Below are 4,979 nucleotides of genomic sequence, written 5' to 3' on the forward strand. Positions count from 1 at the left end.
CTACTCCGCTCCTGGTTCCTGGAATATCTTGCAAAAAGATCTGAAGCTCTCGACCTTGACCTCTCTAAGTGGCTTTAAGAATCTGTTGGACTCTTGGCAAGCACCAATGTAGACATGTTCCTGTTTTTAGTTTTCTACATTCACCTTATAATCTAGCTGTTTTTGTTTCTTTTTTGCCATCTTATTTGTTTTAAAAAAAAGAAAAATCTGTATGCCTTTTTATAACTGTCTATTGTTGTCGCTGTTGTCCATTGTTATCATCATTCTTTGTTGAAATCAGGTCTCTCTTGTAAATGAGTCCCCGAGGCTCAATGGGATTAACCTGTCTAAATAAAGGTTGAATGAACATATATCCCCTCCCTGGGCTGCCACATTACCATGGTGGAGGGGTTTAAGTGTCCCAATGATCCTAGGAGCTATGCTGTCAGGGGCGTCACGCCCCTAGTAGGGTCACCCAAGGAAGACAGGTCCTAGGTGAGGGACCAGACAAAGTGTAGCCCAAACACCCCTATGATGAGAAAAATAAATGGCCTCGATGTTCCCTCGCCCGGACGTGGGTCACCGGGGCCCCACTCTGGAGCTAGGCCTGGAGGTGGGGCACACGGACAAGCGCCTGGTGGCCAGGCTTTTACCCATGGAGCTCGGCCGGGCACAGCCCGAAGAGGAGACATGGGTCCCCCTTCCCATGGGCTCACCACTTGTGGGAGGGGCCAAAGGGGTCAGGTGCAATGTAGGATGAGTGGTGGCCAAGGGCAGGGACCCTGGCGGTCTGATCCTCGGCTACAGAAGTTGGCTATTGGGATGTGGAATGTCACCTCACTGGTGGGGAAGGAGCCTGAGCTGGTGTGTGAGGTTGAGAGGTTCTGGCTAGAAATAGTCTGACTCGCTTCAACACATGGCTCTGGAACCAGTTTCCTTGAGAGGGGTTGGACACTCTTCCACTCTGGAGTTGCCCCTGGTGAGAGGCACCGAGCAGGAGTGGGCATACTTATTGCCCCCCATCTTGGTGCCTGTGTGTTGGGGTTCACCCCAGTGAATGAGAGGGTAGCCTCCCTCTGCCTACATGTGGGGGGATGGGTTCTGACTGTTGTTTGTGCTTATGTACCAAGCGGCAGTTCAGATTATCCACCCTTTTTGGATTTCTTGGAGGGGGTACTGGAAAGTACACCTCCTGGGTACTCCCTTGTTCTGCTGGGGGACTTCATTGCTCACATGGGCTATGTCAGTGAGACCTGGAGGGGTGTGGTTGGGAGGAACGGCCCTCCTGATCTGAACCTGAGTGGTGTTCTGTTGTTGGACTTATGTGCTCATCATGGATTGTCCATAACAAACACTATGTTCAAGCATAAGTGTAAGAGTATTCATTTATCATTTTTAAACTGCTTCATGATTTCTGTACTTCTATGCATACAAAGTAAAGAAGTTTCTGGAACTATCAGTCCATGTCCGAGCTGATAGTAATTCTCTGTATTTACATAAGCTGTCTTTACTTAGAACTGTTTGTTAAAAACCAAACATGTCAAAGTTTAAACATATCAACTAGTATTCCAGCTATCTTGCACTGTCATTGTTTTTCTCTTCACCCTTAAACTGATGCAGATGGTATCAGAAACTCATTACAATAAGCATTTAATAAACAAAACCCGTACAACATGTTTTGTTCTGATCAAAGAGTGTTCCAAGCCAAACACTTATTGATACAAAACTGATGTGTCACTCTTACCAAATAAAAAGTCAACTCAAACAGCAAGGCTTTGGAGTTCACCTCTGAATTCAGACCAGAGGTGAATTTCCCTCCTTGCAAAAATCTTACTCTGTCCTGTGTCGTTTTTTTTCTGTTGGGTACGAGAGAAAATACCTAACAATAAGGGTGTCCATATGTGCTCTGCCACTAGGACACCCTAGACCGCAATTCGATGATCGACTTAGTCATCGTCTCATCTGATCAGCAGCCACATGTCTTGGACATTCGGGTGAAGAGAGAGGCGGAGCTGTTCACTAATCACTACCTGGTGGTGAGTTGGCTCCAATGGTGGGGGAGGATGCCGGTCAGACCTGGCAGGCCCAAACGTATTGTGAGGGTTTGCTGGGAACGTCTGGCAGGTTCTCATGTGAGACAGAGCTTTAACTGCCGCCTCAGGGAGAACTTTGAACATGTTCTGGGGGAGGTAGGGGACATTGATTCAGAGTGGGCCATGTTCCGTGCCTCTATTCTCGAGGCGGCTTACCGGAGCTGCGGCCGCAAGGTTGTCGTGCCTGTCGCGGTGGCAACCCTTGAAACCGGTGTTGGAAACCGGCAGTGAGGGATGCTGTCAGGCTGAAGAAGGAGTCCTATTGGGCCTTTTTGGCCTGTGGGACCCCAGAAGCAGCTGATGTGTACCGGCAATCCAAGCGACATGCAACTCGGGTGGTCGCTGAGGCAAAAACTCAGGCATGGGAGGAGTTCGGAGAATCCATAGAGAATGACTTCCGCATGGCTTCGAGGTGATTCTGGTCCACCTTCCGGCGTCTCAGGGGGGAAAGCGGTATACCACCAACACTATTTATAGTGGGGGAGGCGTGCTGCTGACCTCAACTCGGGATGTCAAGGGTCAGTGGGCAGAATACTTTGAAGACCTCCTCAATCCCACCGGCACGTCTTCTACTGAAGAAGCGGAGCCTGGGGACTCTGGGACAGGCCCTCCAATCTCTGGTACTGAGGTCACTGAGGTGGTTAAAAAGCTCCTTGGTGGCAGGTCCCCAGGGGTGGATGAGATTCGCCCGGAGTTCCTTAAGGCTCTGGATGTTGTAGGGTTGTGTTGGCTTACGCGACTCTGCAATATTGCGTGGACATCGGGGGAAGTTCCCCTGGATTGGCAGACCGGGGTGGTGGTCCCCCTATTCAAAACGGGGGACCGTAGAGTGTGTTCCAACTAGAGGGGGATCACGCTCTTAAGCCTCCCTAGTAAGGTCTATTCAGGGGTTCTGGAGAGTAGGGTCTGTCGGATAGTCAAACCTCGGATTCAGAAGGAGCAGTGCGGATTTTGTCCTGGTCGTGGAAAACTGGACCAGCTCTACACTCTCAGCAGGGTCCTGGATGGTGCGTGAGAGTTTGCCCAACCAGTCTACATGTTCTTTGTGGACTTGGAGAAGGCGTTCGACCGTGTCCCTTTGGGAACTCTTTGGGAACCTTTTGGGAACCCTTTGGGGGGTACTCTGGGAGTATGGGGTACCAGGCCCTTTGATAAGGGCTGTTAGGTCCCTGTATGGCCGGTGTCAGAGCCTGGTCCTCTTTGCCAGTAGTAAGTCAGGCTTGTTCCCGGTGAGAGTTGGACTCTGCCAAGGTTGCCCTTTTTCTCTGATTCTGTTCATAACTTTTATGGACAGAATTTCTAGGCGCAGCAAAGGTGTTGATGGGATCAGTTTTGGTGACCTTACCTTAGGATCATGTCTCTACTTTTTGCAGATGATGTGGTCATATTGGCTTCATCAGATCGGGATCTACAGCTTTTGCAGGAGCGGTTCGTAGCCAAATGTGACACAGCCGGGATGAAGATCAGTTCCTCCAAATCTGAGGCCATGGTCTTGAGACGGAAAAGGGTAGAAAGCCCTCTCTGGGTCAGGGAGGAGGTCCTGCTCCAAGAGGATGAGTTCAAGTATCTTAGGGTCTTGTTCACGAATGAGGGAAATATGGAGCGTGAGATTGATAGGCGGATAGGTGCAGCATCTGCAGTGAAGCGGGCGCTGTACAGGTCTGTCGTGGTGAAGAGAGAGCTAAGTCAAAAGGTGAAGTTCTCAATTTACCAAACAATCTACGTTCCTACCCTCACCTATGGTCATGAGCTTTGGATTGTGACCAAAAGAACGAGACCTCGGATACAAGCGGCCGGAATGAGTTTTCTCCGCAGGGTGTCTGAGCTCTCCCTTAGAGATAAGAAGCTTGATCATCCGGGAGGGACTCAAAGTAGAGCCACTGCTTCTTCACATTGAGAGGAGGTGGTTGAGGTGGCTCGGGCATCTGGTTAGGATGCCTCCTGGACGCCTCCCTGGCGAGGTGTTCCAGACACGTCCCACCAGGAAGAGACACAGAGGAAGACCCAGGACATGCTGGAGGGACTATGTTTGTCGGCTGGCCTGGGACCGCCTTGGGATTCTCCCGGAGGAGCTGGCCCAAGTGGCTGGGGAGAGGGAAGTCTGGGCCTCCCTACTTAAGCTGCTACCCCCATGACCCGACCACGGATAAGCGGAAGAAAATGGATGGATGGATGGATGAACTCCAGTCCAGGGGCCTTCTGGGTGGAGTTTGCATGTTCTTTCCGTGCATGCATGGGTTTTCTCCGGGTACTCCGGTTTCCTCCCACAGACCAAAAACATGCATGTTAGGCTGATTGGTAACTCTAAATTGTCCCTAGGTGTGAGTGAGAGAGTGAATGGCTATTTGTCTCGTTTGTCTCTATGTGGCCCTGTGATGGACTTGTGACCTGTCCAAGGTGTACCCCGCCCCTCGCACAGTGATTGCTGGACATGGGCACCAGCGACCCCCGTGACCCAAAATGGAATAAACGGGTAAAGATAATGGATGGATGGAGACTCGTAGGTGCCAGCTAGTTCCTTATTTACTGTCTGAGAGTTTTAAAACAAGGAACTTCGTTCTCATAACTTGTTCTCTGACTTTTGACCGACCTCAAATCCACTCCTCATTAAGACAGAATTTTAAAATGCACACATACTTCGTAAATAGACATTTAACTGTATGATCTAAGTCTAATGAGGTTTAAAAATCATTAATACTGTTTCACAGTTGAGTTAAATGAGTGGTTTACTTCAACATTAGAAATGGTATGAACTAAACACACTTTTGATTATCAAGGTATTGTAAAATAGTAATGATAATAAAAAAAGAAGAGTGTTCTTTCAGTTGATTAATTCAGGATACAATTAAACAGTCTCTTGATGAGAAAATTTGTATTTCTGGATTCAAATAAATTTAAAAAAATCAA

The sequence above is a fragment of the Nematolebias whitei genome, chromosome 2 (genome assembly GCF_014905685.2).
Source record: "Nematolebias whitei isolate Nwh7 chromosome 2, NemWhi1, whole genome shotgun sequence".
In the NCBI taxonomy this organism is placed as follows: domain Eukaryota; kingdom Metazoa; phylum Chordata; class Actinopteri; order Cyprinodontiformes; family Rivulidae; genus Nematolebias; species Nematolebias whitei.